Source organism: Cuculus canorus, unplaced genomic scaffold, assembly GCF_017976375.1.
Source record: "Cuculus canorus isolate bCucCan1 unplaced genomic scaffold, bCucCan1.pri scaffold_97_arrow_ctg1, whole genome shotgun sequence".
Classification (NCBI taxonomy): domain Eukaryota; kingdom Metazoa; phylum Chordata; class Aves; order Cuculiformes; family Cuculidae; genus Cuculus; species Cuculus canorus.
The window spans coordinates 69,063-81,677 of NW_026527859.1; the positions used below are offsets into that span (position 1 = coordinate 69,063).

Genomic DNA, 12,615 nt, shown 5'->3' on the forward strand with positions numbered 1-12,615 from the left:
TTATCTCACCCCATATCCAATCTTTTTGCCTGTATCTCAACCCGTATCCATTCTCTCTGCCTGTATCTCACCATGTCCCTGTACTCTCTGCCCGTATTTCACCCAATCTCTGATCTCTCTGTCTTTATCTCACCCTGTATCCAATCTTTTTGCCTGTATCTCACACTGTATCCATTCTTTCTGCCTTTATCTCACCCTGTATGTGATGTCTCCGCCTGTACCTCACCCTGTCCCTGTCCTCTCTGCCCATATCTCAACCGGTATCCGTACTCTCTGCCTGTATCTCACACTGTATCCATTCTTTCTGCTAGTATCTCAACCCGTCTCCGTTCTCTCTGCCCTTATCTCACCCCACATCCAATCTTTTTGCCTGTACCTCAACCCGTATCTGTTCTCTCTGCCTGTATCACACCCCGTCCCCATTCTCTGTGCCGTATCTCAGCCCGTCCCCGCTGTGTCTGCCTGTATCTCACCCCGTCCCCGTACTCTATGCCCGTATCTCACCCAGTCTCCAATCTCTCTGCCTTTATCTCACCGTGTATCCAATCTTTTTGCCTGTATCTCAACCTGTACCAAGTCTCTCTGCCTGTATCTCAATCTGTCCCTGTTCTCTCTGCCCATATCTCACCCGTCTCCATTCTCTCTGCCTAACCCTAACGCTAACCCTAATGACTCTAACCCTAATCCTAACCCTAACAATGACCCTAACCCTCAAACATTTTGTCTGAAAATCATCACCCATTTGTGTGCTTTGTGGTGCCAGCCTCTCTTGCTCTTTGTCTCACTCCCATTCCCTTACGGTGTGTGTGTCAGATCGGATCCGCGTGACCTGGGTTGTGTTCGGGGATCATATTTTTGTCCAAACGGGTTGGCATTTGTTTCTGTATCTTAGGCAAGTTGCGCCCCCATGTCCCAGCTGTGCACCCCAGCATTTTAGTCTGTTGATATTTGTTGGAGCCAGAATAAATATAGCTTTTTGAACATCCCTGATGTTCCCTCCCTCATCCGAGAAGAGAAACTTCTCTCCTGCAGCGTCCTTGCTCCTTTTAGGAAAATAGCTGGTCATTAAAATCACTTTTCTTGTCCCATCCTTAGGCGGGACAGCAGGAAGGTGACAAGGAATGATCTACGGGGACTCGGGGATGCTCTTCAGCCTGGCCAAGGAGGAGCCACAGCACAGCAGCCTCCCCCCCACTGACTGCTACCCACAGCAGTACAAACCCGAGCCCACCCACTGGTGTGTACTGGTGTGGGAGAATGGCAGCATGGAGGTGAGAGGCCAGAGAGGGGGGTGGGACCTCATGGAGATGATCCCTGCCCATATCCCCACATGTATTTGGTGTTTGGGTTTTTTTTAGATTATTTGGAGAGACAGACTTGACAAAGTTATAAATAGAATTGCATGTTTACACACGGACACAAACCCTCAAGCAGTGCAAACAATGGAACAGAACTGTTTGAATTGGCATCTCATTGCATCTTCATGTATGGAAAAAAATATTTATATATGGTTATAAACTTGTAAAATAACTTCTCATTTTTGAGTACTCAAACTACACTACATCAACAAAGATATTATTCAGTATTAGAATAAGAGAAAAATGAAAAAAAAACCCCCTCAAGCCAGTCCTAACCCAGACCCAATTTCTGCAAATCAATAAAGTACAGTTAGCTCGGAAGACTAGACACTTCCTTTATCTAAGCTACACAAAAAATACCCACAACCCTAATTTCCGCAGTAACAAAGACAATGTGGTTAAAATTTGGTTTACTGTGGAGTTTCTTGACATATATGCAGCTATTACAAAGCTTTACTCTTGACATATTATCCAATACAGCCTATGTAAAAAATGCACTGGGATAGTCTTTGGCTTTTTATGTGATTCAGCTGAGATTTTTGCCATTTGTTAAACATATTTTCCTTGGCTGCTTTGACAATACAGTCAAAAGGGAGGGAAAGAAGATATTAAATAAAATATTTGTAATTTTCTTCAAACAAAATAGATTAAAATACTAAAATTTGAGCTATTTACATAAAACAACACAATTCTTGTCAAGTCTCTTTCACAATCTGTGTATTCCCAATAAAGGGATATGGTTGCTCAATCTAACTAAAAGACAACACTCAGTGGAGGACTTCCTTTGGCCTCAGCAACTCTAGATCAGACCCTTAAAACTTTAGTTGTGGGCCAAAACAGAACAATAACATAGAACAATAACATTTTGAACAGTTTCAATCTACTGGCTTGTAAATTCTGTGAGATGGCTAAACTGAAATGAACCGGTGGCTTATTCCCAGAAGTGATACAATTTATATAAACTACTATTTCTATCACTTAATAAATATTAAGCAACTCAATTGGTTTCAATAATGCAGAATATTTGAGCACTGGCAGGTGTACTGGGATGCAAATAATATGGCATTAAAGATGTGTTGTAACTTGACTGAGCCATACAGGATAACTGCTATCATCTCCTCTGTACTACTACACTACAACTTCCTCATAGAATCACCAGGTTGGAAAGGACCCACTGGATCATCGAGTCATTTTCTAACCTGTCACAGTAATAAAAGGCTCATTTTGATCTCTTCACTCAGTACAATGGGCGCACGTTCAAATATAGATGTTTACTTGGCCTTGGTCAGAAAATGTCAGTGTGCAAGAATGAACAGTGAGTTAACACCAAGTTTCTTGTGAAACTGAAGGAATACATGACGGAAACTTCAAAATTACTGTCTGAGGCTGAAGAAATCCCACAGACACCTCAGTGCTCAAAGGAACCCATTTTTTCTTGGCAGAAGATGCGAAAGCAAAAACAATGGAGATCCTCAACAGCCTTTCAGAAAATGATCTGTGGAATTGTTTTGAACACTGGCAACTCAGAAGGGAAATATTTTGAAGGTGATCATAGTTGATTTTCTTAATTTGTTAACTAAAAAGAGTTACAGGCACTGTTAATTGCTTTTTTTGTGTTGGGCCTTGTACATACGGGCAAAGGAGGCATTCTTAGGAGGTAGTCTGCTTTAAAATAGGATACATTTGATGAAAGTTTTCCTCATTGTCATTTAAACAAATTGTTTCAATTTTGCAATTTTTTTTTTTGTACTATGGTCTCAAATCTACAAAGGTTGAAAGTATTCTTCATTCCAGTTTTGCCCAGGATATTAATAAAACTTGGTGCACATAAAACACACACTGTTGGAGTCTCTAAAGTTGTGTGACTAAAATTAGTATTACTATATGATTAACTCTTACAACACTAAGGTAGTAATAAGACCACCTTCTGAAAGGAAAGTGTGTGCTTTTAACCAAAAAAAGGAACAAAAAGTTAGTAACAGACAACACAGAAAAGACTACAACCTGTGCAAAATCTTACTGTCAGCAGTGACTTAGTTGAGCAGTCAAATGATACAAATAATTACCAATGGGATATCTCTGTGATCTCTAAAACCACATACGGACATATATATATCTATTAAACCACTCTATCAGCCTTTTAAAGACTCACTGTCTGCTGAAAAGTCAAAATATTTTAAAGAAATCCTTCCCTCAAAAATCTTTCCATTACTCTCCAGAATACAGCTCTTACTCAACATAGTTCAGCACTGTTTACTGATTGTAAAAATCATTCCACTTTATTTTCCTGTAAAAGTCAACCAGTTCATCAGAGAAATAACCTAAACTGAGACTTGATCTGAGTAATCTCATTAGTACATTTTCTTTCAAAGGAAAATGTATAAAGACAGGATTAGCTTTACAAATCTACGTTCACTGCAAATATAAACAAAAAAAATCTGGTTACAGAGATGCAAAATTCACTGCACAATGTGTATTAACATTATCTACTGTCTAGATGTAACATTACATCCGAAACTGTGTCTGTAAGTGAAATAATGACATTGCTGAAGGCAACCACAAAAACACAGCATAAGAAAAGCCTGCAAAGGATAGTTTGAATTTTATTATGTATAGCAAAAACTCCAAGCTAGCATTTTTCACTATCTTCTCTTTAATGCAAAATGAGCAATAAACATCTCTCACTTCATCGCACCACAGACATAACACCTCTTTATGCAAACAATCTATATTCTGCCATATGAATTCATTTCTATAGACTCCTCTTTTGTAACACAGCCAGCACAAAATACAGAGATTTATATTAAGCTACTCAATAATTTTCATAACAACAGCACTTTGTCGCTCCATAACCCACCTTGATACTGAACAAGGGCTTTCAAATATTTGCATGAAGCAGACTTTATATGATAAAGTACTGTAAGAATCACACAGGATTACACACAAGAGCACATTTAAACTTGAGGTTGGAAGGGCCCTCTGGTGACTGGCGAAGCCTAAGCTCCCACGTAAAGAAGGGTCACCTACAGCAGGCAGCTCAGAGTCAGGTCCAGTTGGGTTTTGATATCTCTCAGGATAAAGATAGGTATTATCAAATGAATGGGTTTTTTTCCATTCAAAAGATGTAAAAATAATAACATATAATTTCTGAAAATAAAATACTTACAAGTGTGGATCATGAAAATTTGTACTGTGCCTTTATAATCATAAATATAGGCAAGTATTGGCTGGTTTTGACCAAAGGCACAGAATGATACCATGTGTTCATGTGGATGAAAGGCAACATCACGAAGTGGAGATGTGAAGGAGAGTTCAGAATATATGGCCATCTGATCTCCTACAGAAATAAAACACGTTTATTAATACCCTGGAAACACATTTGGTACAGATGAATAACAGTTGATTAAAGATTGTATTACTACAGTATAGTAACCGTCACTCTAAATATGCTTCTGTTAATTTCCTTAACATATCTACCTCTTCCTTTTTAACAATTATTTCGATCACAATCGGAGACATCAAAGTCACCAAACCCAAAAAGATGTAATTGGCCACCCTGTACTGTTATTCCGGTCCCTTTCACCTCAATGCACAATGAAGATGACAAACTCTTTAACTTGGATTTGCTTAACCATTTTTCCAGAAAGATTTTGGTAGCTATTTGGAAACTACTCAGTTTGGGGAATAATTAATGAAGAAACTTTATATTACAAAGGCAAAAAATAGTCTCTGACCTCCCTTGGGAAATAGATTAAGTGGTTCTCTCTAATTTACCAAATCCAAAAAACCACAGAAGACTGATTTGATGTAATTTGTGTTTTCTGACCCTCAACCATATACTGGGAACTGCAGTACATCAAAAGCAGCGCTTAAGGTGCTCCATTCCTGCTCGATATTACAAATGCTACCTCTGCCTACTAATTTCCTCGAGAGAATTAACTCTTGCAGATTAATAATAACTACTTAAAAGACAGAGCTAAGGCTTCAAGGTTCAAGAACATCTTACTGAAGCTTTATTCCATATCAAAAGTGTTTCAGTAAAGCTTACAAAACCCTTTCTCTCTCAGCTCTGACAACTTGGCTTAAGACCATAGAATAATTAGTTACCTGTTTCTGGATTCCAAACATAAGCCTTTCCTTCTTCACTTCCAGAAAACAGGAACGTGCCACATGGTGTTATAGTGCTGTGACTCTTTTCTCTATAATTTGTGGCACCTATGTATTTCTGTGGAGCCAAGCTAAAGATAAAGAAAGTTTACAAATGTTACAGACACTTTCAGAATAAACAATCTTTTGATGTGTCAGTCCTCCTTTCCCTTTCTCAGCAAAGCCAATCTATCCTAAATCATCCTAAATAGCACCCACCTTTTGCAAAGCACAGTGCAGTGTTTGTCCTTTCTTTTCCTTGGCTTTCAAATGCAAAGTTACACATGAAAGTGTACAATCCTGCCTGTCGTTAGAAAATGGAAATACTCAGATTTGGAGAATGGATACAGATATTTTAATTTGCATTTTCTTGATCCTGGGATTTGCAAAAAATGGGCTAATTCGCACTATTACTCCAAGCTCTGCCAAAAAGCCCTTTTCACTACACTTCCTGAGCTTGATTACACCCCAGTAGCGTTTAAATTTCTCCAGCAGCCCTCTTTGCCTCTTCAGAGTAATGTCTTCTTGGTTAGAAAACCAGCAGTAGAATCAACAAATTTCAGACATCAACAATGATTTATTATTTGTAGTTTCAACTGAAGTGGACCATGGAAGACAGCAGCCTTCAGCAGTCTGTCTGGAGATGACGGTATTCCAGGTATCGAACTTTCCTGCAGGTTAGGAGAAAAATTTACACCAAAACCAGTGTGGAGTGGGGGCTGGAGAAGTTATTTCACTTCAACCTTATTAACAGAAAATGCGTTCCTTATGCAAACTGATTTAGTGTTCCCGTTAGACCTCTGCACAGAAACACTGTGATTTCATAGCATTAAATTGTGTACACATTATCATGTATGAAAAGCCAGCTCCACCCCCATTCATAAAGAAAGAGCATTTTTCTCAACGCTCTTTAATGCAGGGAACAATTTCCAAATCACAATTATAAAGCAAAACCCCCCCCAAAAAATAAATCACAGGTTAAAAATATACTTTGCCCTTTAATTTCCAACTACACGAATTATAAGAAACATAAAGCCAAAGCTTATTTTAAACTTACAAACAATGGGATAACCATTTCTTCCTGCACATGCTGCTGCCAGAATTGCCCCATCAGGAGAGGAACGAACACAGAAACATCCCATATCTCCACCTCGCAGTGCAAACAGATGCTGTTCGGTCTGCGGCAGGCCGAGCTTTGCCGGTAAGAATTACACAGTTATGAATATTAGACTATCAGATGCTTAAAACACTTCTTAGTTCCTGTCATGCAGAAGTGTTAGAAAGCTACTGACATATTAAGGTAATTTAATAGAAGAATTCAACATTGTAAACAGAGACGGTTCCACTGCAAAACTTAGGCCACGTGTAACTTATGCATTCATTTCTGCCCCGTTATTACAGACAATTAGCATGTTTTCAAAGCCTAAGAAAAAATACAATTTAAATAGTTCCCCTAATCTTAAGAAGTGTTTAATCACAATAATCATCAAAAATAAAAGCTGTAGGGGCAGACGAAGTCACGCTCGCTTAAGCAGTCTTAGCACAACTTTTAGTAACTTAATAATTGTAGTGTGAACTTAGACGACCACAGGCACTCAAACCTTTGGTCTACCAAATCACCTTTAGCATTCCCCGTCTGTATTTCAGTTCTTGCCCTTTTCTTTTTAACCATAATGACATATACAGGTCATGTAGCTGCAATTCACGTATAAAGTTAATTTAATATTTATTTCATATCAATTAATTCACAATTCTGTAGCACACTTCACAAAGATAACGTCATGCATCTATCTATACATAGGAAGACAGATATAAATATACCGTGGTTCTTTAAAAAGATTATTTTGCTTTAAAGGTAAAACACTAATTTAAGTCTATAAAAAAGAAATGACAATTTTGAGTGATTATCCATTTTTAAACAAGCACAGCTGCTTTAATGCTCTCTGCCAAACAGACAAGTCAGATCATGCTGACCTCACTGAAACTTTTTCACAGGACAGCACACTACAAGAGCCATCATCATTGCTACTGAAATTCTTCACTACGTACATGGACTAAGAATAAAAGCGCTGCCAAATCTTATTTGTATGAAGCCAGGCAAATACTCTTAGATCATATTTTTCTTGGTTTTGATTACAAACATCTTCAGAATTGCAACTCTCTGTAAAGTAACAAACACTCACCTAAACACACCCTTTAGGTATCCTGCTATTTTGGTCAGAAAATTTCCATTGTAAACACTCTTCTTTACTATTTTATTATTATTAGCAAATGTAACTGGGAAAAAAAATAGGCTCTTGTATGGTTAAATCTTCTTTTTGAAGGAAAGGGCTACAGTATACAACCAAAATAAAAATCAATATTCTTTGTTAACAAATCTTATGTTACTTTTTGAATTCTTTAAGAACTATGAACTCAGACTAAAACCATTCTACAGAAAAATATGAAATGTTTGCATGGAGATTCTGTAAGTGGTTGCAAAAATACTCCATTTCTATAACTGCTGATTTCCCTTTGCTGCTATTGTTCTGTCACATTGTAAAAATAATTTAACTGAGAAAATAAAAGAAAAAACCCAACACCAACAAGAAAACACATTTCCAGTCAAGCTGAAATCTATGAACTTGTTTCTTGCCCTGCTTCCAGCCCACCAGCCCTACTCTTCCAAAGTTCTAGAGATATCCAAAGATAAAAATACTTGATTATTTTGTGGAAAAAAAATGGTTAAATCTACCATATTTGGTAGGAAGCTCAGCACCCTCTACTGTTTCTGAGAGTTACTTTTGGTTTGGCTTTTGTTTACTATTTGTTTTTATTTGCTCTAATGAATGACTTTGTTTCCCAATACTTATCTTATAAAAACAAAATCATAAAATCATAGTAGATCTTTAAATCATTTTCCTTAAAAAAGCAAAGAAAACCCCTTCACCTGTCCAGGCAATCTTGTCCATTTAAATGGCTCCTTTTTCTCCTCTGGAAAAGGTTCACATGATTTTTTAGATCCCTCTCTCTGGAGCTCACAGAGTGCTGCACTACTTTGTTCCTGCTGATCAGCGACCATAGAGTGGAAGAAGGAGCAACCTTAAGAGAAACAAAACTAAGTATCGGGACAAAACATTTGAAAGAAGAACAGTGCAATATCTGAAAAGATTAAAAGGTACTTTTAATTTCAAACGCACTGCATGTTTACATCTGAAAAATAAAGAGACTGGAAAAACCTTAATACATGAAAACTCCATAGCAAAACTTTCCTTGAAGGCAAACAGCAGTCAGAAAGTATGCTGAGCTTTCCAAGTGCCGTCAATCAGAGAGTATTGAAGATTTTTCAACTAATTGATACTTCTCTATTTGTATGAACATCCAGGTCACTGAATAGCACAACTACCTGGTAAAGCTGACATAAAAGAGAAAAGAAATGCACTCCAGCGTGTTGCAGTGCCATTAACTTACCACCTGCAAATCAAGATGCGGCTTTGGCAACAAAACCCATTCACGATACCAAAAGATATTACTGGCATTGTATATTGAACGAGGGTTCAAGTGTTACAAAACAAAAGGACCGACCAAATGTTTGATTTTAATCATAGGTAAAGCATACACACTTTCCAACCTCCTGTAAGTACATTTATTGAACCCTGACTAAAAGTTACAGCAAGCTGGAACACACAGGGAGCCTTAACGCTGTGAAGAAGCCCAACAGCAGCATGGCTGAGAGGCCCCGAGGCCACTAAGAGCTGGCTGCAGTTCTCATCAGTTGCACTAAGACAAGTTTCTTCCGAAAAACATCTGACTGCCAGGGAGAATTACTGCCTCCTCCTAGGCAAGATGCCCTGTGATTCAAGCCATCTGTTCTCTTACCGATCAGGCCATTCAGGAGGTTATGGGAGATCTGCAGAAAGGGGAGACGAGGCAAGATCTGTAACCGATCGCAAATGGAAGCAGAAATCTCTGCACAGAGAATGTCTCATGCTGTGGCTCAATCCCAGCCTGGGCAAATCTGGCATTTATGAGAAGAAAAATGAAATAGTATCAGTAGCCATTGGATCCAAGTCAGGTATAGTCAAGCCCAGGCAAATTCATCCCTTCACTTGAGCTTCACAGAGTAAAGCAGCGATGTCTGTAAACCAGTGATAGCACCTAAACACACCAGGAAAACATTCAGACTGTGCAGAAGACAGGCTTAGACCACTGCCAGAAAGATGAAGCAAAGCATGCACAACTCCTATCATCAGCAGGTGACTGAGCGAGAGATCTATAAATGTCATTTCAAGACACAGATTAGAAAGAATGTCCCAAAACCATGAAATAATCTCACAGATTAACTTGGTTTTGGACCATTTTGGACCACATCCCATCAGGCTTCCACAGATCACCCTTGATTGTATCAACAGTGATCAGAAGACCTACAACAATTGTAAAAATGTATGGAAAATAAGGCAACAGAACAATATTGTACTCACATCATAGAAAAATGTATTACATATTTATCGTGAATGCACATCTCAGCACATACCAATGTAAGCCTGTCTTTAAAGGAGTTTTCATTTGAGAATAAAAACCAAACCCGTAAGTGACTTACACCTTCTCTCACAGAATTTACTCACCTGCGTGAGTCCATTGACTTGAAATGACATTTCTAAAGAGAAGGACTATCAATCTTAAAGAAAGTTTCCATACTCTGTGATTGACAGAAAAGTTGCAGTTGGGAAAGAAGGCTTGTTATTCAGCGATAGCTATGAAGGGATGGGTTTGGAACACATAATTTAAGAGGCAAAGTTCTTACTAAAGTTCTACAGTAGCTATTTTATATACTGCATGCACATATGGCTTTTATAAACACGCATACAAACACACACTCGCAAGCTAGCTAATAATTTTTACAGAAAAGTCGGTATATTTGTAAATGTATTTATATTATATATTTAACTTACACGATCTGGCAGTTTTATGCCTCATACAGTTACATATAAAGTTGATGGGTAACAGTTTCTAGGATGTTTTGTCCACCACTCATAAACCTCAACAACACTTGAACGTAACCTGGTCCTGGGAGGTGGGTAATATAATTGCAGGCGCAGTTTTCTATCAACATTTAGAACTCCATTTGCACCTACAAGCTTATGCCTTATCGCTTATGCCATTACATCGATCACAGAATGGCTTGGGTTGGAAGAGAACTTCAAAGATCATCTGGTCGAACCCCCGGCCACAGGCAGGGACACGTTTCACTCGATCAGGTTGCTCAAAGCCTTATACAACCTGGCCTTGAACACTTTCAATGATGTCCATGAGATTCTTTTTGTTTTCTGGTCAATGACCAGAGTCTTCTCATATTTAGCCGCTCCTGGAGGTTCACCTGGTATACAAAAAACCCCACCCTGGAATCATGCTGCCTTCAAACTGGCATTTCATAAACCTTGCTGAAGTCCAACAGCATGCTGTCAGTGTAGACACACTTTTAGTCCCATCTACATACAATTGTAACCGCTTCTGTGTTAAAAAACACGAAGGAATCCTAATTCTATAAATGTGTTCATGTATGAATACCACACAACATAAAGAGACATATAAACATCTCAAGATGTCCCTGCTCCTGTAAGGGGGTTGGACGAGGTGACCTTAAAGGTCCCTTTCAACCCAAACCATTCTATGATTCTATATGGTGATGTTGTACATACAATCCATTGGAAATATCAAAAACAAGGAACGAAAAAACTCTTTATTGTCTTAGGTTCTTATTTTCAGGTTAATACTACAGAATGTCTCTTTAAGTTAAGCTCAAAATCACGTTGAATATATACCTTACAATTTGTCCTTTAAATATAATCGTACTGGAGAACAAATTAATAATGACTTCATGAAGAATGGGAGGGAAGTAGATGTCTAAAATGTTAATGGCAAACAATGCAATAGCTTGCTCCTTGGTACAAGGGAAAAGAGGTGTTGCTACAAGCAGGCGCACTCCATCACTGAGTTCCTGGTACTTCTTTTCAGATTTCAGGATTGTGGAGAAGAATAACTTAGATCCATTATACGTGGTGCCACCTGTCTTGAACTGGAACAATCTTACCAACCTCATCCAAACGGGGAGGGGGGCTGCTATTAAGAAAATATGTATTAGCATTAGCAATCACCAATACAACTTTTACTGTATTTCCACTCAATTCTGTACTGTAAGACTACGCCAGAAACCCAATATAACTGAAAGAAAATACCTGAATCAGCCAAATGTGTATCACTGAAGAAATAAAGCAAAAAACACAGAATCACAGAATCACCAGGTTGGAAAAGACCCATTGGATCATTGAGTCCAACCATTCCTAACACTCCCTAAACCATGTCCCTCAGCACTTCATCCACACGTTCCTTAAACACCTCCAGGGAAGGCGACTCGACCACCTCCCTGGGCAGCCTCTGCCAGTGCCCAATGACTCTTACTGTGAAGAATTTTTTTCTGATATCCAACCTGAACCTCCCCTGACGGAGCTTCAGGCCATTCCCTCTTGTCCTGTCCCCTGTCACTTGGGAGAAGAGCCCAGCTCCCTCCTCTCCACAACCTCCTTTCAGGTAGTTGTAGAGAGTAATAAGGTCTCCCCTCAGCCTCCTCTTCTCCAGGCTAAACAACCCCAGCTCTCTCAGCCGCTCCTCATAAGACTTGTTCTCCAGCCCCTCACCAGCTTCGTTGCTCTTCTCTGGACACGCTCCAGAGCCTCAACATCCTTCTTGTGGTGAGGGGCCCAGAACTGAACACAGTATTCGAGGTGCGGTCTCACCAGTGCTGAGTACAGAGGGAGAATAACCTCCCTGGACCTGCTGGTGACCCCATTTCTGATACAAGCCAAGATGCCGTTGGCCTTCTTGGCCACCTGGGCACACTGCTGGCTCGTGTTAAGTAGGATGTCAACCAGCACCCCCAGGTCCATCTCTTCCATGCAGCTCTCCAGCCACTCTTCCCCCAGTCTGTAGCGCTGCATAGGGTTGTTGTGCCCCAAGTGCAGGACCCGGCATTTGGCCTCGTTAAACCTCATCCCATTGGTCTCGGCCCAGCGGTCCAGCCTGTTCAGATCCCTCTGCAGAGCCTCCCTACCCTCCAGCAGATCCACACTTCCTC

The 12,615-nt window shown here is 39.4% G+C and overlaps 1 protein-coding gene across 1 annotated transcript in view; it reads right to left on the reverse strand.

Annotated features, from left to right (window-relative positions):
* The window catches only part of LOC128850841 (E3 ubiquitin-protein ligase RBBP6-like), a 57,160-nt gene that overhangs the window by 874 nt on the left and 43,671 nt on the right, over positions 1 to 12,615 (reverse strand). The gene's annotated exons all lie outside the window — the stretch shown is intronic.